The sequence below is a fragment of the Sorex araneus genome, chromosome 5 (assembly GCF_027595985.1).
Source record: "Sorex araneus isolate mSorAra2 chromosome 5, mSorAra2.pri, whole genome shotgun sequence".
NCBI classification, from domain to species: domain Eukaryota; kingdom Metazoa; phylum Chordata; class Mammalia; order Eulipotyphla; family Soricidae; genus Sorex; species Sorex araneus.
Window position 1 is genome coordinate 18,248,396 of NC_073306.1, and position 21,809 is coordinate 18,270,204.

The 21,809-nt window shown below is 43.8% G+C and overlaps 1 protein-coding gene across 2 annotated transcripts in view; it reads left to right on the forward strand.

The window, feature by feature from the left end:
* The window catches only part of DAB1 (DAB adaptor protein 1), a 1,237,060-nt gene that overhangs the window by 163,557 nt on the left and 1,051,694 nt on the right, over positions 1-21,809 (forward strand). The window contains exon 2 of one of the 2 annotated variants that reach the window (XM_055138597.1): positions 5,862-5,999. The exons of the other annotated variant lie outside the window; for it this stretch is intronic. The gene's annotated coding sequence lies outside the window, so the exon portion shown is untranslated. The remainder of the gene's footprint in view (positions 1-5,861; positions 6,000-21,809) is intronic. 2 annotated transcript variants of the gene reach the window in all.

A 21,809-nucleotide genomic window follows, 5' to 3' on the forward strand; every position in this document is an offset into this window, starting at 1 on the left:
TCTCCCCCTTCCTCTCGCTCTCTTTTCCTCTCTCTCTCTCTGTCTCTCTCCTTTTAGGCATTATGGTTTGCAGTACAGGTACTGAGAGGTTATCATGTTTGTTCCTTTACCAGTTCTTATCCAGAGTGATCATTTCCAACTATCATTGCACTAGTGACTAAATGCAGCAATCAAGAGACACAGAGTGGCAGCATGTATTAGAAAATTGAACCCAACACTCTGCTACCTGCAAGAAACACAATGAACAGCCAGGGCTCAACAGATTCAAAATCAAAGGCTGGAAAACAATTCTTGAAGAAAAAAAAAGCAACTCAAAAAAGCAGGGGTGGTCATACCAGCTTTTTTTCATTTTTCTTTAACAAGGCTCCTCATGAAATTCTAGAATTCTATCACAGTGTCTGGTGCAGGAGAACACTTGAATTTCTATAGAATGACTGGCACCTCGTGGCATTCCCTGGGTCACCTTGCTGTAAGACTGTGTGTGAATAATATAATAATAATAATAACATAGTGTGTGAATAATACCCAAAGGCAGTAGAAACAAGGGCCATGGGGATGTGTCCATGGTGGGAAGCTTGCTGCCAAGTGGGAGGGGGTGGGGTGCAGGTGTCCATTCCTGCCTTCACAGAAGCCAGATTCTGAACTCAGCCTGCAGTGTGGATTCCCCATTCTTTCCACCACTTGGCCCTGACCGCACTGGTGAGGAACGGACTGTGCATGGAAGCCCCACATCCCTGCCCTTAGTGCAGCGGGTGAGATATTCAGGAAGAAGGGGAGAGTGAGCGGGCATGAGGGAAACTCCTGGGCAGGGAAACATGACCTCATAGCCATGACTTCCCGCTTAGGTTCTTCGGCATGTTCTTGCTCATTCTCTGCTTGGGAACTGAGAGACAGAAAAGGATGATGGTGTGCATTACCCCCTGACCTTCCAGCCCCACTCAGGCTAGCTGGGCAAACAGAAGATACCCAATTGCCTCCACTCAGGGGTCAGGGGAGCAAGAGAACTGGGCTGGTGTTCTTTTATTGTGCCCAAGAATGGCTCATCCAAAATCACAACCAAGAGCTTTCTTGACATGGTTTCATTTTCTCTCTCACCACTTGATTGCTTTTGCTCAGGGAAGATAGATTTCAACCCCCGAACGGCTCGTCTGCCCAGTCTGAAGACATGTCCCATCGGTCACAGCTGCCTGCTCCTTCGAGCTTTCTATCCAGTGGGGGGCTGGATTCCCTGACTGGGCTCTCAGGGTGAAGGTGGGGGCCTGGGGACCAGCCCTGCCTCCCTCCCCCTGTTCTTGCTCTTCTGCACACATACTCAGCAGACCTTTCAATGAGCGGTGCTTTCCATTTTTTCCTCTCCCTCTCTCCTCGCCCCAGGCTCCTCCTTCCGGTTGGAATACCTATTTACTTTTTTGTGTTCCAGAATATTTTCCCCACATCCATTTCTTCCTCTTTTAAGGATTTAGTTTTGGCAAAATCTCCTCCAGAAAGCTCTCCCTGACTGCTCCCAATTCTTCCCTTCTTCTCTGTCCTATTCCCACCATCTCTGACTTAGCTATTTTGATGCTCTAGTTTCTCTCCGTACTCGACTCCTCCATTTATCTTTGCCCCTTAAAATAAGCTCTTAGTTTTCATAGCCTCCCTAGGACTGTGCAATTAATATGTAATTAAAGCTCATGGGATGAAGTTTTTGCAGACTGGTTAGAGACCTTTATCTTTCCATGCTTGGTTACAGAGGAATGATTGGAGGAAGGGACGGCTAGATCAGTGGTTCTGAGGCATAGAGGAAAAGGAGCTTACCCACAAGTGATCTGAGTTGGTAAAAGCATTCCACGTCAGGGTGAAAAGTCAGGGGAAAAGGGATCTACAGCATAGTGTAGTGAGGGGTGAGGAGACACATGAGACCTCAAGTGTCACCTGAGCCCCACCACCAGCTTGCTGTGTGGCTAAGGCTAATTTTCAGAACCTTTGAATATGTGGGCAAGCAATACCCATGATTCTAGTTCATCAAGGTCCTACAGTTCTGTGTCCTTCCCCTGGTTGCCCACTTGTTTTATGGGCTCAGAGTTTGCATCACCATTTCAGTGCTCTCTGATGGAGATGGGTATGCATGAACCTTGGTTGTCTCCTACATTATTGTTTTGGGAGAAGAAGTCCTTGAGCCTTATCGGATTAGGTGAAAAGCCTCCACTAGAGTCACATTTCTCAGAAGAAAGTACATTCAAGTGGTGGTGCAGTGGGCCATGGAGAAAAGTGGAGCTATTCATTACATGCTGTTTTCTTTTCTCTTTGGGTCACACCCAGCGAGGCACCGGGATTACTGCTGTCTTTGCACTCAGGAATTACTCCTGGTGGTGCTAAAGGGCTATATAGGTTACTGGGAATCAATCCTGGGTCAGCTGCATGCAAGGCAAACACCCTACCCACTGTGCTATTGCTCCAGCCCCCTCATTTTATGCTTTTTAAGACTCAAAAAAAGTAGAGTTTATGTTTCTGATGCACTTTTCTACAATTTTCCTCATTTAGTCTTACTGGTATCTTTCTGAATAGCCAAGATGGGACCCTGGGTGATATTAATGGAACTATCACATGGAACTAGCTCTCCATTTTTTTTCTAAGCACACAGTAGGAACATGATTCCTGGCCTGCATTGGTTGAGCATAGAGGTTTTCCCTGGAATCTGAAAGCATGCTATTAATTACCATTCCTATAAAATCTTTCAGAAGTTAAAATGACACAAAGCAAAGAAGAAATTCATTTATTTTTATTTTGTTTGATTTTTATTTTTCACAAAGTTTTGCACAAGAATGAATTACATTCAATATTTTGAGACCAGTTTCACCACTATTAATCTTCCCACCACCATTTTGAATTTCCCACCACCATTCAAACCTGCCCAACAAGCAGATGCTAGATAATTTATTTGTATTGCCCATTATAAATAACATAGGATGGTGCGGCTGCACAATCTGAAAGATGTGTACGATCTGACAATGGAGACGTTACTGGTGCCCACTCGAGCAAATCTATGAACAATGGGACGGCAGTGCAACAGTGCTACAGTACTACAGTGGTGCGGCCTCAAGAGTGGCCACACGTTCCTAGAAATCTAAAATTTTACTTAATTAGGGTCTGAAAGGACTGGAGTGATAGCACAGCAGGTAGGACATTTGCCTTGCATTCGACTGACCCGGGTTCAATTTTTCCATCCCTCTTGGAGAGCTGGCAAGCTACCAAGAGTATCCCTGCCTACATGGCAGAGCCTGGCAATCTACCTGTGGCATATTCGATATGCCAAAAACGTAACAACAAGCCTCACAATGGAGACATTACTGGTGCCCACTTGAGCAAATCAATGAACAACGGGACAACAGTGCTCAGTGCTACAAGGGTCTGAAAAACTCTCTGCAGTGAGCTACTTGGTTCTGAGATTTGTTTGTGTGTGTGAGACTCTGGATCACGGCCACTAATGAGCTTAAATAGTCACTAGAAGCAGCTGTGGGCATGACATCCAGGGTCCCATGGGGGCGTGGAGATGGGAAGGGCCGGCCCATCCCCTATCCCATGAAGAAATTCAAGTGTACGGAATGTTTGAGTACTGCCATATGTGTAGTTCTGACCTACAAAATTTTCTACCTACTAAGCACCTTAGAAATACTTGACTATGCAATCAGGCACAGCCTACAAAACCACACCAAATAGCACAAAACCTAAACACAAGCAGACAAGTAGAGGTGAGGAGGATACGCAGATGGCTTGTATAAAGTATTTCTTAGACAAGCAGGTCCTCGGGCCACTCTCACTGCTCATGACGCTGCTCCAGATAGACCTGCTGCTGCAAATGAATGCTGAATGCGGTGTTCACTCGTTGTCTTTGTCATCAGAGCAAAAGCCCTCTTTAGATTTCTTGCCATTAACACAAACAGGTACTCAGATTGATCATTCATAATAGAGAAGTGGCAGAAAGAGAACTTTCAAAAAGTTTGGGGTACTGCCACATGGAACCAATTCTGTTCACAATGCTATGAATTTCTGAGGCTGGAGAGATAGTACAGCAGGTAAGGTAGTTCCCTTGCAAGTGGCTGACCTGGACTTGATCCCCAGTACTGCATATGGTCCCCAGAGCTCCACCAGGAGTGATCTCTGAGCATGAGCCATGAATAAACCCTGAGCACAACCAGGTGTGACCCAAAGCTAAAAATAAAAAGAAAACAGATGCTATCAGAGTCCAGAACTGGTGTTCAGTTACTTTGAGATGAGCATCTAAGTTTCGGTAAGTAGCCATCATGGCTCTCTGTCCCTTCTGCCCATAGAAGTGCCCCCAATCAATCTTGCTGACACAATCCACAGAGAAGCGGCGGGCATTCTGGTGAGCAACGCGGCCCGGACAATGCTCCGGACCCGAATCGGGGCCAGCAACACCGGGGGGCCGGAAGGAGGAGGTGCCGCCAGCACACCTTCTCCAGATGGAACCCTGGCGACACTGAGCAGCAACTAACACGGCTCCAGGATTCGGGACTGGGACACATCTGAGCCACGCGACCTTTTCTAAAACCTGAAAACATACAATCTTTGAATGGAAAACTAATTATCAAATGCCTCCTTATTAGGGTCATCTTGTTTGGGGATATAACTCCCACAACAATAGTGAGTTTCGTGTTGAAATATGGAACGTAATCAAGGTGAAGAGAAAATAAAGTAAAATTCATCAGTTATACAGTTGGGGTGGGGGGCGGGAGGTATACCGGGGATTTTGGTGGTGGAATATGGGCACTGGTGAAGGGATGGTGTTTGAATAGGTATAACTGAGACATAAACCTGAGAACTCTGTAACTTTCCACATGGTGATAAAATTTTTTAAAAAATAAAAATTAAAAAAAAAAAAAGAAGTGCCCCATTCAGTGGCTGCTTCTCTAACCTTGGCCTTGGAGTGAAACAAAGTAGGGAAGAACTTCTAAGGAGCTGAAAATGAGAAGTAGCATGAACAAGTTTTCCCTCATTTTAATCACTGACATTTGGGCACTGTTGCTGCACAGAATATCAACTTAGCATATCTTTACTGGCACAGGTATTACGGACTTTGTGTGTGTGTGTGTGTGTGTGTGTGTGTGTGTGTGTGTTTACAGAGCACAACAGAGGCTTATGAAGTAAAAATAAACGTTGTCATCAAAAACTCTTGCATGTTCAAACCTGAGATTTGGACTCAGAGCTCCAGACTCCACACCAGGCTCTCTTTCCAGATTGGCCCCACCATTTCATCTGCTTGCGTTATTTAGCTTCATTTCATTTGAGTCCACCCATGGGTTCCAATTTTCATGATGTACCTTTGGCATACAAAAGGAACAAGGAGAAAGATTCTGGCTTTGGAACTAAACAGACATAAACTGGAGTCTCTGCACTGGCATTTGATAGTTTAGAATACTTAGTGGGTAGCTGTGCATTTGGTCTCATTCATTTTCCCAATCAACCGAGATGACAGGCAATGGAAGTCCTTCCTAACCGCAATGTTTAGTGCTGATAGTTTCATAGCATCGTCAGTACCCAGCTGGGTAGGTATTTTGGGACAGTGTCTTCTTTCCCAGAATCCTCAAGTCAGAAAGACTTAGCCACTTACCGGAAGTTCTATAAACAGTGGCAAAGCCCCAGTCATCACCAAGTCCTTCTGATTCCTTCCACTTATTCTCTCTCCAAGATGGAACAGACCCCCCTACCCCCTATGCCCATCTTTTAGAGAGGAAGGAGAGGCCCGGCCAGTGTTAATGGCTTGTTTCCACATGAAGAGTCTTCCCTTTCTGTTCTTGTTTTGCCTTGGAGCTTCAAGTTGATTTACTCTTCACCTATTTCTCTGCTTTCTCTCACTCCAGTTGATCACTGAGAACAGCAGGCATTGCCTTGGCAAGGTTACAGGATAAACGTGCTGCTTTGAGGACATCTGCATCCAGCAAAACCTTTCTTTTCTCTCCCTGGGGCATAATCTTGGAAAAACACATCTGTTATTCTGGGTATGTACCTAGCTGAGCTGATTTTTTTTCTCTGTTGAATGGAGAAATGTTCTGTCAAGATAGGAAGAAGAGTTTTTCACACCCTCTGAAGTGAACAGATACTTTGTGGCTAAGAAAAATGAAACAAAAGAAAGCCAGGGTGTTTCAATGGAGTAAAAAAGTTTAGTTAAAAGGGGGAGAGTGGGAGGGATGTCTAGATCACCTTTGACCTCAGAGAAGAACAGAAAAGAAAAGAAATGGAGGCGGGAATTAAGAAGATGATAAGGGGAAGTAACAGGGGAACAGGAATCAGGGGCTGTGGGTATACCAGTAATGTTGGGGAGTGGTACAGCTGTATATCCAAAGCACAGACTCAACAACACTGAAAACACGAGATACACAAAACTTTATAATGTGCCTCTCAAGGTGGTTAGATTGTGGGTTGCTGGGGCAGGTTGGAGGAAGCATGGGAACGTAGGTAGAGGGAAGTTGACACTGGTAATGGGATCGGTGGTAGAACATTATATGCCTAAAACTCAACTATCAATAACTTTGTAAATCATGTTTCTTTACATAGAGCTGTAGCACCGTGGTCCCATTGTTCATTGATTTGCTCAAGCGGGCACCAGTAATGTCTCAATTGTGAGACTTGTTGTTACTGTTTTTGGCATATTGAATACGCCATGGGTAGCTTGCCAGGCTCTGCCGTGCGGGCGGGATACTCTCGGTAGCTTGCCAGGCTCTCCAAGAGGGACGGAAGACTCGAACGTGGGTCGGCCACATGCAAGGCAAATGCCCTACCTGCTGTGCTATCGCTCCAGCCCCAAAAGAAAAATATTTACCAGAATTTACTTTATATGCAAAACTACTATATAATAAAGAAATTTATTGGTGAAAGGAAAAAAATTAAAAGGGAAGGGAAGGGAAGGGAAGGGAAGGGAAGGGAAGGGAAGGGAAGGGAAGGGAAGGGAAGGGAAGGGAAGGGAAGGGAAGGGAAGGGAAGGGAAGGGAAGGGAAAGAAGGGAAAAGGAAAGGGTTGGGGTAGGGATATGAGGGAGAAAGGAAGAGAAAGGGAGAGTGCAGTGCTTCAATGCCAGGAGGTGAGAGTTGCTGAATATGCTTTCACAGTCTCCTCTGAGCAATTCACTAAGAGGTGGGCCATGACTGGGGAGTCTGTATCACCTTGAACAAACTAAATCTCTAGGCTGCTGTCTTCAGGACACAGCTCCCTTTCTCTTCACACGGCTAAGCCGCATCTACTCCCTGCTGTCCTCCACCTCCTCCTCTCCTGTGAACGTGCTGCCTCCTCAGAAGAAAAGCCAAGACAAAGGGACGAGGGGAAGAGTTCAGCCCTCATTGCTTCTTATTTATTTGTTCCTTCATTTATATTAGAGCAATTATTGGGCCATTCACTGTGCTGGATGCTGCAGAAGCACTGATATTTCCACAGTTGTGGAGTCTCAGCCGTGGGGACAATGATATTGGGGTGTGATTCATCAATTTGCTCATCATTTGTTCAACAGTATCCACATGCTGATCATATGACTGTGGCTATATTTTGTTTGGTTGTTACTTAGGTCACACCCAGCGGTGCTCTGGGCTTACTCCTGACTCTGTTCACAGCAGGGATCACTCCTGCAGGGTTCCAGGGATTGGACCCAGGTTAGCTGCATCAAGGCGAGCACCGTATTTGTTGTACTATATCTCCAGCCTTGACAGTGAATGTTTTATATGCAGTGCACATCGTAGAATAGACTTGCCCTGATGAAGTAAACCTTCCAGTGGGCAGCAGATAATATCTCAGACAGGGGTATGTGCAGTGTAAGAGGTCATGCCACACCCCCCAAGGAAAGTCTGCGCCAGCAAGGGGAGCAAGTGAGGGGGGAGTGTGGCTTAGCCAGAGTGCTCCATGGAGGCTGTTCCCAGGAGGGTCCTATCAGGAGGCTATGTTTGAGGGGAGCACTTGCAGTGAGGCAGGGTCCTGAGACTCAAAAAGCATCTTGTGCAAGCATCCAAAGAGCCATCTAGCCCACTTCTGCGCTGTGACTTTTGAGGAGTCGCTAGCTTCTCCAAGTCTCTGTCTCTTCCTCAGGACCTTGTGGAGGATTTGTGGACAATTGCCTGCCTCCTCAGAGTGTAGAAATCCAAAGAGAGACTGGTCCTGAACAAGCTGCTTGCCCTTCCTACTCGGAGCTGTGAGTTATTTTACGTGGCTTCTTCTTTGGAAGATTGGACTTAGACCCATCTCCTACTGGCAGGGAATGTAGATGTCGAGACACAGACACCCAGACCGAGAGCTAGCGCAGGGGTTCACGTACTTGCCTTGCAAGTGGCAGACCTTGGTTTGATCCTTGATACCATACCCCTGAGCACCACCAGGGGTCACTCCTGAGCACAGAACCAGGATTAGTTCCTGAGCTCTGTATGGCACCAAGTTTCCCCTCCCCCTAAAAGCTCACAGAAAAACAGATTCCACCCACTCCAACTCATCCCCCAGTTTCCCTGAACCCAGTCCCACATCAGTATAGTGGGGCTCAGAAACAGAAACATTGTTTTTTTGTTTTTTGTTTTTGCTGTGAGCTGGTGCATGTCGTGCCCTCTAGGGGATGCTGCATGAAATACTCTTTCCCACTAATCCTCTCTCAGCAGTACATTAAAAATAACAGCAGCACATGGAGGAGCCTGAAGCACATGTCCTTGACATTCAGAGAATCAAACAGCCCTTCCCCTCTCTTTATCTTGTTTCCCATGAGACTTCTGTCTGTTCCGTGTAAGTCAGAGCTGAAGGGGTGCACAACCAGCAAAACGGGCTCAAGGGAAGCTCGTTCCAAAGTTTCCGCTTTGGAATGTCTGCAGGTGAACCTATTTGGGGCTTACATGGGTGCTCTAAAGCCCATAAGTGGAATACACCCATTTTATAGCTACGGAAATGGAGGTGCAGCAATATTGGGTAAGTCCTCCCCGGTCTATTAATCAGAGCCTGTTCATCAAAGAGCTTCCCAGCCCAACATCTCAGTACCAGAAAGGATTAGGGACTCCAGGCAGGAGTCCTCCCAGGAATTAAGGTTGAAGCTGGGTGGAAGGCTCCTATGGTTTCTCCCTAGAGTTTTATTGTGACAGATAAGATACAGGGGAACCTAAACCCCATGTGGAAGATGGGGTTCCAATCTCCCAGCTTCTCCCCTTGCTGGAAGATCGTTGAGGGGTTTCCCTTGTCCACTGGGCCTCTCCCCCTTTACTCCTCCTCTCTTATTACTTACGGCTGCCAAGCATGCCCACAGACTGTTGTAAATGGCTCCTCTCCAAGAAGGGCACCAGAGAAAATCAAAGTGAACTATGGTAGCACTGTCCCGTTGTTCATCGATTTGCTCGAGTGGATAGCAGTAACGTCTCCATTGTTAATGTTTTTGACACATCAAATATGCCCACGGGTAGCTTGCCAGGCTCTGCCGTGTGGGTGGGATACTCTCGGTAGCTTGCTGGGCTCTCTGAAAGGGACAGAGGAATTGAACCCAGGTCGGCCGCGTGCAAGGCAAACGCCCTAACTGCTGTGCTATCAGTCCAGTCCAGAGGAAAAATGGAGCTTTCCTGGATTTGAACTCTCAGACTCTCAGGCATAGTTGCACTGGAGCTTACTGCTGCTCGCTTTAGAATTCTTGGAGTAGTCATTGCTAACTGCTAACTCCCTGTCCTCTGAGAGCGGAGACAGCTTCTGAGCAGGGAAGGCAGATTGGAGATTCCCACGGACCAAACAGCACCAGGAGACTTAGTCCCCAACCTCCTGGAAACTGCTGATTTGCCCTCTGATGGAAAAACAGTTGGCTTTGAAAAATAGCAGGACCACTTGGTCAGTCAGCCTGCTGGCACACTATTGATTTTTAGGACCGAAGGTCAGAATAGCAATCACTGAGCCTGTAATCCCTCTCCACTCTTCTCTCCTCTAGACCTGTTGGAATGACATAAGATTGTCAATACAAGCTTTGTTCTCCGGGTACCTCTCTCCCTCCTGCTCTTTCCCTCATCCCATCCACTGCTATATATCTCTGTCATCTTCATTCTCATTATTTCCTTTGCTTATCCTCTTTTCTACTCCTCTAGGGAATAATGTGTCTACTTGCTTCATTTCAAAGCCATTCCCTGAAATGGCCTGACCATAGTTCATCTGTCCATGGGGTGTCAGCACTGTGCTGGGGCAAGCGGAAGGAATCAGACAGATGTGAATTAAAATCCTGGACTGGGGCTTACTTGACGTGTGATCTTGGACAAATCTTATGAACTTTGTCTTTTCTATCTATGGATTGGATCATTCCATGTGTGTATTCCTGATGGATCTGTGAATGTGACCCACAGATGGTATTCATCATCTTTGTTATTGTCATCAAAGTTACTACTTATCCCATAAACTTAGGGTTCATGTGTCAGTCCCTGTCTGCTCCAGTGACACTAGATCTAAGCAAGGATCATGACTCCCCGAACTTCTGTCTTCTCAGGACCTGAGCCAACCTGCAATCATTCTGATGGTGTTTTAGGAACTTGACTGGGAAGCAGAGTCTGGGAAATTCAGTTTACACAATGGAAGGAATCCCCTGCATTGCTCCCTCCAGGACAACCTTCAGGTTTCCCCACTCCCTCTCCCTGTGTGTCCACTCCAACCACCTGGTCTGCTCCGAAGCCCCTGCTTTCTGCTCCAGTTCCCCGCTGGGATTGGAGCCCAGCCTGGGAACTGGAGCCCAGAGAGATCTCACATCCCTGCCAGCTCTGAATTCCAGTGCTTCGGGCTGCTGCTGGTTTGGCAGGCTTTTATATGACACGGTGACAGCCAGGTGCTGAGAAGTGAGCCTGGGGAAGGCCTGGACTTGGCTTCCTTCTTCCTCTGCAGGAGTAGGACTTTGCCGTTGTTGATCCAGCCAGCACCAGAGCGAGAGTGTCAGTGGAAGATGTTAGAGGGTGGGAGGGGGGAAGGGAGTGGGATTTATACATGGTTCTCGGCATCTGCAGTCATACCCCACATACTGGAAATGATGCCGGAGCTGGAATCCAAAGACTCGGGTCTCAGTCTACATTGTCATGTACTAATTATGAAAAACCTGGGCAAAACTTTTAACTCCTCAGGGGACTTTCCCTACCATTAATGGCCAATTATTGCACAGAAACATATCTAGCTCACTGGTCCACAATGCCGGGTCCATTTCTTATTAGAACACTCATAAATAGGGATGTTCATCTTGGATTTCTGCTCAGCTCAGAGAGGTAAGGTGTTTCAATCAGATGCGATTCATGTTGTAAATGGCAGCATGACATTAAAGTTATGCACAGAAACTCCTATGGGACACTCCCTAGGTTTACAGCAAGCATCTGTTTCTTAGCTGCAACCTTGGGTGCTCCCCCTAACCCCTACAAGTCTTCATTTTCTCCTCCAGAGAAACAGGGCTTATCATGTTAGCACCTACTCCATAGAGTTGTTCTGAGGATTATGAGAGCTGATAGAATTAAAGATTTTTCACAATGACAATCTCAAGGAAGTTTTTGTCTCAGTGTTAGCCATTATTATTCTATGTCGAACCCATAACTTCCCTTGCTGTCTCTGTCACTGGCAGTCTTTATCTTTCCTCCTCTGACCATATTCAGCTGAATGGTTGATTTTAAATTGAGTTGATCAGATACTCTCCCCTGGAAATTTGGGATGAGATTGGGGAAGTTGAATTTTGGAGTGTGTATGTGTGTGTGTCTGTGTCTGTGTGTGTGTGTTTGAGAGAGAGGGAGAGAGAAGGAGAGGAAAAGGAGAGTGGAAGATTAGAGGAGAGGAAATAAATGGTGAGGACAAGGTATTTGTGACAAATATGCTCAACACCTTTGGGGACGGTTTCCTTTTACTTCCCACCTGTATAGACTGGGAACACAGGAAGTAAAACAGGTTGAGAGAGAGAGAGAGAGAGAGAGAGAGAGAGAGAGAGAGAGAGAGAGAGAGAGAGAGAGAGAGAAGAGACAGAGACAAAGAGGCAATCAGAGATGGAGGGGGAAAAGAGAAACTAACATATTTGGAGTGGGGGAAAGAGAAATCTAACTGCTGTAGCGTCTGTTTCTGGCTTATCATACTTTCTTGAATTCTCACTTCTAACTTTCATTACCAGGACAGTTGTGTCATAGTTCTTATTCAGGCTGGGTAAATTAATTTATGCTGCAGCAGCAAACAATCTCATCACAGTGACTTAATATCACTCAGGTTCTGCCCATTCTATGTGTCATCCTATTTGCTCACCAGGAAACTTCCTTCCCCTCCTCACTCAGGGTGGTGATCTTTATCTTGACCTTCTTCTTCCATCACTGTTTTAGTGGAGCCAGTGTGGCAAGCATGTGCGAACTATCAACCATCCTTTTGGAAGTGACACAGATTGCTTCTGCTCACAAATTTCTTCGCCAAATAAATCATGTGACTACACTCAGTTTTAAAAGGTGCTGAGAAATACAACGTTACTGTGCTAACAATAAGGGTACCAGGGCTATTTCTGAACACCCTCTGCCAACTGCCAGCCCTTTTGTACTTCCTCAGTTCATCTCAAATTGCATTTAACTGTACAAGTGAATAAACACAAAGTCCTAACAGAAGCCATCAGGACAAAAATCTCAGTTTTCTGGACATCTGCCTGTTAAATCAGCTTGGAAAAGGCAGTGGATACTTCTGGATCCCAGATAAGAAGCCTAGCAGAGAGAGAGAGAGTTATGAAAAGGGGGCCTAAGAGGTGATGCTTGAGCTACAACGGGGAGGAGGAAAATATTAGTCTGCCATCTTCCTGATGTGCTCCTGAAACTGTACAATGACCCGTGATGGGGAGGACTTTGAGGTCATACATGTGAGAGTCTGCATCCCTATTTTTCAGAGTAGAGCGAGCTGGTGAATGGCAAGCACCTCACATATTCCATGACACGACTGGCAGTTGAGAAAGTGTTACTTGTCTTTTCTTATCTCCTTGCACTACAATCTTTCCTTTTTAGGTACACGGCAGCAAAGTTTTCTTCTTATTTTCCCTGAGGGAATCTAAACACTTCATACTGGCAGTAGCACTCAGAGCCCTGTGATTGAGGGGATTGCCATTTCACTGGGAAGACTAGTTTAATTGTTGGCATAAAGTTCGCTATCTTGGTGTTATAAGCCAACAGACTTGAGGCTCTGAGATACCATCTGCTTCTGAAAAACATTTTTCCCCTGGAATCTTCTCTGAGAAAATCATTTTCCACTTCACTTCAGGCATACTTTTTAATTTGTTTTTTTTTTCACCTATTAGTGGAAGTATTAGAATTATTGGAAATGTTCTTGTGAATAGTAATCTCTAAAATTAAGGGAACTGTTGAATATATAGGTATTTTGTTTCAGAGATTTAATGAGGTCTTATATGTGTGAGACATATACTTTACTGCTGAACTATATGCCACACTATAGAGTTGTATTTCTAAGATTTATAGTTCTGTGTCTGGAAGCGGCTCCCTGCTACTTAAAATAACCACGCAAATAGGTCCCCGACAACCACAGAGTGAGGTTCAGGTACAATCAGTAATGGTGAACAGAATGTTGAGTACTTCCCCACTTTTTGGTTTTCCCCTTGGCACTCCTCAATGTCCTACCCATCCTCCCACGTCCAACACTGAAACCAGTTGTGCAACAAAATAATTAGCAAGGATATTTTGTTTCAAGTCGCAGAAAACCCAAACCAGAGACATAAATGACATTGGAATTCACTGGCTCCTGTGACATTGGAATTCACTGGCTCCTGAGAAGTCTAGCTTGGTTTGAGTCTGCGGCTGATTAATATCAGTAGAGTCCTAAAAGTAATAATGAAAAGCCTCTTTAAGGGCTATGTTTTACAGAGACAGATTCACCTTCTTGAGGTCTCATTGTGGCTAACATGCTCAAGGATTCTGTGCCTCCTGCCTCCTTTGGAGAACAGTGCAGCACTGTAGCACTGTCATCCTGTTCCTCATTGATTTGCTTGAGCGGGCACCAGTAACATCTCCATTGTGAGATGGCATATCAAATATACCACGGGGAGTTTGCCAGGCTCTGCTGTGTGGGCGGGATACTCTTGGTAGCTTGCCGGGCTCTCCAAGAGAGACGGAAGAATAGAACCTAGATCAGTCGTGTGCAAGGCAAACACCCTACCTGCTGTGCTATCGCTCCAGTCAATTATCAATAATACCTAAGGAAATGCTCATAGTCTCTAAAGGGATATACAGATTCAATATAATCCTTAACAAAACCCCGCTTTAACTCTTTGCAGAACTTGAAAAAGCACTCCTAATTTGAATATGATAATGCAAACGACTCCTAGCAGTCAAAGTAAGCTTGTATATAAGAACAAAGTTGGAATCATCACACTTCCTGATTTCAAAATATTTAAGATCTACAGTAATCAAGGTAGTACACTACAGGCAAAAAAACGCAGATCAATAAAGAGGGAATAGTGAGTTGAGAAATAAATCACACATCCTCAGTTAAGTACTGGGAGAAACACTCTCAATAGATGGTGTCTGGCCCAAGAAAAAAATTGAATCCGTATCTCATATGATATGAAGAATTCACCACAAAATGGGTGACTTAAATGTGGGACTAGAGAGATAGTGCAGGAGATAGGCTTGTGCCTTCATGGGGTCAACTCCAGTTCAACCATCAACACCACATATTATTCCCCTGAAGACAATAATGTGTGATCCCTGAGCCAGGGGTAGCCCCTAAACACTTCCCAGTGTGGCCCAATCAAAAATAACCCTTAATTATAGGAAGATCTAGAAGAGGTTCAGTGATTTAAAGTGCTTGCCTTGAGAACAGTGTAGTATTTCTATTTCTTTAACTTATAAGCTGATTTCTGAGCTTCCTCTGACTATACCCTTGTAAGTCTGTTGCCCGCTCTGTCTGACTCAAGATCATGTAATGCATCCCATTGTACCATGAAGCCTGCTTATGTGTGCATTCCTGAACATGTCCCAGAGAGACACTGACTTAGGCTAGGCAACACTCTCATCTCCAACCCAAATTTTTCTTGAATTTGAAATTCACCAGGTAGCAATTTTGGGGCCTGTAAGGAAGAACTCAGGAAAGGATGTATGCTAGGACTTCAACTTTGAAGACAATCAGTGTGGTCAGCAAAGAACCTCACTTATATACTTAAGCAATATTTATGCAAGATTTAATCCAGGTATTCTACCAGACATAGCCTGGGGGAGGACTCGGGGGAGGATAAATATGGAGCATTTTGAGCATCTATTGAGGGGCTTTGTTAGAAGTAAAAACAAAACAAACCCCAAAAGTGCAATATGAGCCCGAGAAGAGACACTTAATGTGGAGATAAGAGGTGGGTGAATTCAGAAGGACATTCCAGGGAAGAAGACCTGAATTTTGAGAGGAAACCTGAATTTAATAAGGGGACAGTACGGAAAGCAGGAAGAAGAAAGATTAGTGTTTTAGACCCATAGGATATATGAAAGCAGAGCAAAAGCAAGGGGATTTGGGTTCTGCAACTAGCTCAATGCAGTCTGAACTCTGGACTCTAACATGTTAAAATCTTCAGTGATATGTCAGTTCTGCCACATAGTGGTCATGTGGTGGGAAAGCTCCAGGGTCTTGCTGGGCTTCAATTGGCCTATCATGGAATAGATATGATAGTAATAGCTACTGCATTCCATAGTGTGGGTGATGAACAAATGAGGTCTGATGCAGCAGGCACTGGGTTATGCTGTACCACAACTACACCGTAAAGGTGTCTCCTTATTGCCCGATCACGTGTGCACATGGATACACTCACAAATATCTTTAAGAAAAAACTGAGGCAGGGAAGGAAGTGAGAGGAAACCTGGGGAAATTGGATGTTATGATACTTTCTTGTTTTCCCTTTGGTTCTACCCCTGGTGAAAAGTCAAAGTCTGAGAACTGTAAAGAATACCTGTGATTCTTTTCTGGATTAATGATTGGGGCTCCTGAGTCAGGGATGTTTTGCATGGTCATGCCAATGTTGTAGTTTTATCATTACCATAATCACTAGTTTTTAGTAATTTCCTCAAATGCAGAAAATGAGTTCAGGATAGTTTGTGCTTAAAGCTTGTAGTTCTCATTCACAATCGTGCTTCAGAATTCAAGTACCTGATTCAAGTACCTCAGAATCAGCTTAACTAAAATGGTGAAAGACCTATACAAAAAGAACCGCAAAACATCACTTCAAGAAGTAAGAAGGCACAAGGAAATGGAAACACATCTGTTCATGAATTAGGTGGATCAATATAATCAAAATGACAATATTTGTCAAAGTACTCAACTCAGTCCCTATTAGGACACCCATGACATTTTTCAAAGAAATAGACCAAACAGTCCTGAAACTAATACAAAACAATAACCTCCCTTCAATAGCTAAAGCAATCATTGGGGAAAAGAAAATGGGAGGCATCACTTTCCCTTACATCAAACTATACTATAGAACAGCAGTAATCAAAACAGCATGGTACGGAAATAAAGACAGGTCCTCAGATCAATGGATTAGAGTTGTATATTTTGCAACAGAACCTAGGTATATGATCAGTTAATCTTTGGTAAAGGAGCAAAAAAATGAGGTGGAGTAAGGAAAGCCTCTTCAACAGTTACATGCAACAAATGAACTCTGACTTCTTCCTAATGCCATGAACAAAATTCAAATCAAAATGTAATAAAGACCTTGATATCAGACCTGAATCCATAAGGCACATAGGGGGAAATGTAGGTAGAACTCTCTATGACATTGAAACTAAAGGCGTCTTCAAGGATAAAACACTACTAATCAAGCAAATGAAAGCAAATTGGAAATAAACAAATGAGATTACATTAGTTTAAGAAGCTTCTGCATCACAAAAGAAACAAATGCAGCCCATGAAATGGGAGAAATTATTAAACCACCACTTATCTAATGAAAGGTTAACATCAAAGGTATATAAGACACTGGTAGAACTTTATGAGGAAAAAAAAAACATCCAACCTTATAAAAAATGGGGAGAAAAAAATGTACAGAAACTTCCTTAAATAATAAATACAAATGGCCAAAAGACACATGAAAAATGCTCTGCATCAAGAATCATCAGAGAAATGCACGTGAAAACAATGATGAGATATCATCTCACACCAAGCGACTGGCACACATTCAAAAGAACAAGAAAAATCAATGCTGGTGCAGATGCAGGGAGAAAAGGGCTCTCATTTACTGCTGTGGGAATGTCAACTTGTCCAGTCTTTTGGAAAACAATATTGACATTTCTTAAAAATCTACTAACTGAGCTTCCATTGACCCAGCAATTCTACTTCTTGGAATATACCTCAAGGACTTCAAAACAAAATGGAGAAAAATATTTGCAACTTTTATGTTCCTTGCAGCACTGCCCATAATAGCCAAGATCTGAAAACAACTCAAGTGTCTGAGAGTAGATGATTGGATAAAGAAACTATGGTACATATACATAATGAAATATTACTCAGTCATAAGAAAATATAAAGTCATGCAATTTGCTGCTAGAGGGAGGGACCTGAAGAGTATCATACTGGGTGACGTTAGAGGGAGAGAGCAGTGGGCACTACCTCTCTCATATGCAGAATATAAAGAAACATAATGGTGGAATAACCAATGCTCAAAGACAATGAAAACAAAGAACATGGAACTGCTCTTCAGTGGGAAACATGCCACGGAAGGGAGCTCGGATAGAACAGGGAGTGGGCAACAACTATGGTGGAGGGAGGTGTTCAACCGGGAAGAGGTGGTGCTGAAAGTCAGTTAAATGTTATGTATAAAACTCTGTTAACAACAGTGCTGTAAACCACAGTACAAAATTTATTTATTTTTTAAAATATCACACTCAGAGAGAAAGAGAAGAGAGAGTGAAAAGAAACGTGTCTGCCGTAGAGGCAGGAAGCAGGTGGCGGGGGCAAGGGTGGTGAGAGGGAAACTGGGTACATTGGTGGTGGGAAGCGTACTCTGGTCAAGAGACGAGTGTTGGAACATTGTCTGACTGAAACCTGATCAACTCTGTACCTGTGAAAAAATACATCACACCTCACAGAAGCAGACTCGCCGGGAGGGAGGCAAATGGACGTGGGCTGGCATGGATGGATGGAAGTGGACACTGGTGAAGGGATCTGTGTCTGAACACTGTGGTCTGAAACCCAATCATGAAAAGGTTTGCAACTTCAGGGTGACGAAATAAGAATATTGGAAAAATAAATTCTTGGAACTAGACAGACATGTCTGGGTTGAATCCCATGTTAACGGACATACATGCATTCTGATCCCATATGCGAGGTATTGCCTCTGGGTTCAGGGAGGTTAATCAGTTCATCTACCATCATGAAAATGGAAGAGCTGCAGGCTATGGGACTTAAGGGTTTTAAATGTGTGTGTGTATTCGATATGCCAAAAACAGTAACAACAAGTCTCACAATGGAGATGTTATTGGTGCCCGCTCGAGCAAATCAATGAGCAACGGGATGACAGTGACAGTGACAGTGAGTGTGTGTGTGTGTGTGTGTGTGTGTAAATTGCTTAAATCTCTATCTACCTTTACATTGGCATGAAGATAAAATAAACTAGTGGTTTTGAACCAATCAGTGCTATGACTGGGCAAACATAAATATTTAATAAATTAGCTCTGATGATGATATATGCCCTTCTTGGTTTTTAATAATGATCAAATTAACTTATAGGTATGCAAACAAATGTAGATTAAAAAGACCATTCATTAAGACTTCTATAAAAAGAGTTTGTGATGATTAATTTAGTTAAAATTGTAACCAGAGGCATTCACTACCTACAGTCCCATGTCCTGCTTTATTTTTCTCCAGAGAATACTTCACCATTTAACATACTGTATATGAATGTAATATACACACACCTTGAGTAATATGGGTCTGAATTGTACCAGTCCATATGGACTAATTTTCTCTCCTTGGGTTTTGCAGTGTTTTATCTGTTGTTTTTGATTTTGCTTTTTCCTTTTTCATTTTTTTTCTTGCTTTTCGGGTCACACCTATCAATAGTGATGCACTGGGGTTACTCCTGGCTCTGCACTCAGGAATTACATCTGGCGGTGCTCAGGGAACCATATGGGATGCTGGGAATCGAACCTGGGTTGGCTGCATGCAAAGCAAATGCCCTACCTGCTGTGCTATCGCTCCAGCCCTGATTTTGTTTTTTTCTGAATGCAGCTATGCTTGAAGGACTGTGCAGTGATAAGGATTGAACCAGGGTAAGTAGCATGGAAGCCTGTCTCTGTGGCCCTAGGATTTTACAGTTTTGCATTCAATGAATCATGGATGTGAGGTGATTGAATACCAGACATAGATCCCAAGTATACAGAAAGTAAACTCTACATTATATGTGAGTTTTCAGCTAGAGGAGGATGGTGGTAGCGGGACATGCCTATAACTCCATATTGACTGGTTAAGTTTTGCCAAGGTGTAGGCTCTTCACCTTTTTATATGAAAGCTGACAGTGCTATAAATAACAGGATCTTGACATAAGGCAGCCATACAGACTTTTTTTATGCATAAGTTACTGAAGTTACCCTCTGGGGTAGATGTAACACATTATCTTTTGCATTCTCCTCATTTTACATTTTTTTGCATGTTCCTCCTAGAATGTCAGTTCCATATGGACAAGAATTATGATCTGTTTTGTTCCTTGTTGTGATTTTTATGCCTAAAGTGGTGCTCAGGAATAATAAGTGCTCATTAAACATTTTTAGAATGAATGAATCAGCAAAGTAAAATGATATTCTAGGCCCCTTCCAACTCTGAGATCTGATGGTTCTGGAGATTTCCATAAGTTTCCCATCTGCTTTTGACATATAGGAGAGCAGGAACTCTGTGTGTACCAAAGATGCTGTTTGCAGGCTCCTAGGTACTTCCTTTTTTTTTTCTTTTGCTTTTTGGGTCACACCCTTTAGTATTTCCCAGGTGAGTAGACTTGATGTTCTTCTAGTCAGTCTTTCTAAGCCTATTTGTAGGCGCTTGTCTTTCTCAGCGATGCCAGAGATCTTTTCTGCACTCCATGCACATACGCCATCTCACTAAGCCTCCTCTCATAGCTGCTCCATCTATGCTCTTGTTTTCAACTCCCTGTGGATGACCTCCCAAGTCTCCTGAGTTCCAGAAACTTCTTTCTGATCGCAAGCTGTCCCTTTTCTTCTGGAGATCCCACTCTCAGTGCAGGGACACATGTGCCTTCACATCTGCTTTGCTTTCTCGGGAGCTGCGAGTGCCAAGTAGCCTGCTGTGTGTCTATGGGACTTTCTCCTTGCTCCTTCCCTGGTTCTCTGTCTCTGCAGATATGTGTCTTTGGTAGCTCGAGGACGTAGAGGTCTGGGCCCTCCTTACTGTATGCCCTCTTCACAGGTCCTCCTCCCATCTTGCATCCACAACTTCACTCCTTTGCTATCAGTGACGTGACTTGCTTTTCAAACAAATTCACGTCACAGCAGCAGAGTCAGTTTTTCTAGATCACAGTTCCACCCTCTCACTCTCTGGGTTAAGACTGATGTCTGCTGGGGGCTAGTTCAAGCTTCTTCATCTAGCCTTGGTCTAACTCTGGTCTAGCCCCACTTCTGCTGGGTGGGTTCTTTCTTGTCAATCAGTCCTGAAGCCTTACCTGCTTTTCCCACAAGAGGAAAAGCTGCAATTTTAATCTCTGTCATGATAGATGAGCAAGTAATTAGGGCAGCAAGACTCTGAAATTGTGTCAGCTCCCTGAAGGTTCAGTTCCTAAGCGCCTGGCCTAGTACTCAGCACGGCACGTGCTTCTTTCCCTGCCTCTTCCCTGAGCATGCTGGGAAGGAAGGGAAGAGGGTTCCGGGGGGACTGATCCTCTAGGCAAGATAGCAGCTTGCCATCTCTTCACTGCTGGCTTTTGGGGCAGAGGTCAGGGTAGGGGGTTAATGAAAGAAGTCTATGTGTTAGAAATGAAAGATGTGGGTTTGAATTCTTCCTAGACCCTTAGGACCATGTTTCTGGTAACTGGTTCTCCAAGCATTAGGAGGTTTTGGTATAATGTGCTTTATCTCACTGGATTCCTGGAAAGAGAATCACGTAAACTCTAATCATTAATATTAGGTGCTATACTGAAAAGGTATTGAGGAACATCTAGTGATTTCTGAAGTCTTTCTTTCCTGTCAGTGTGAATCAGTACTTGCTAATGAGCCCATCTGAGTTATTTATGTTTAAAATATGGATAATTGCCCTGTACACTTCATAGGGTTGGTTATGTATATACATGGTTGGGAAATGGTAAAGAATGATGGATGATGGACAGTTATCATTATCCATGCTAATAATGGCAGTATAATTATTTATCTTAATTGAGTTAAGACAGTGAAAAATATTACTAGGCAATTGTGTCCCATTTGAAAGCTAGAAGCAAATCACAATCTCACTGCCTGTTTCCTCAACTATAAAGTTAAGAGTTTTCTGAGCACCAAATATAAAGTCCAATAGAGAGTTAAAACACAGTGCATATGAATGGAGTAAGTGCTCAATAAATACAATGATAAACTAATATGTAATACATGTTGGCTAAATTAGTATGTAATACATAACATAATGTAATGAATGATCAGAATAACTTTTAGAAGTTTGAAGTCTATATGGAATGAGAAAACAAACTGTATACTGTGGAGTGAAGTAGGTATAGGAGGATATTCAAATATTATTTCCGAGCACACTACACAGTTACTCCCCTCTCCCACCACTCCCTGCCAGAGCAACTACCCTCAGTAAGTCTTTAGGTGCTCTGCTAATGTGGCAAAAATGGTCTATTCTCACCAGTGCTCTGGGATCAG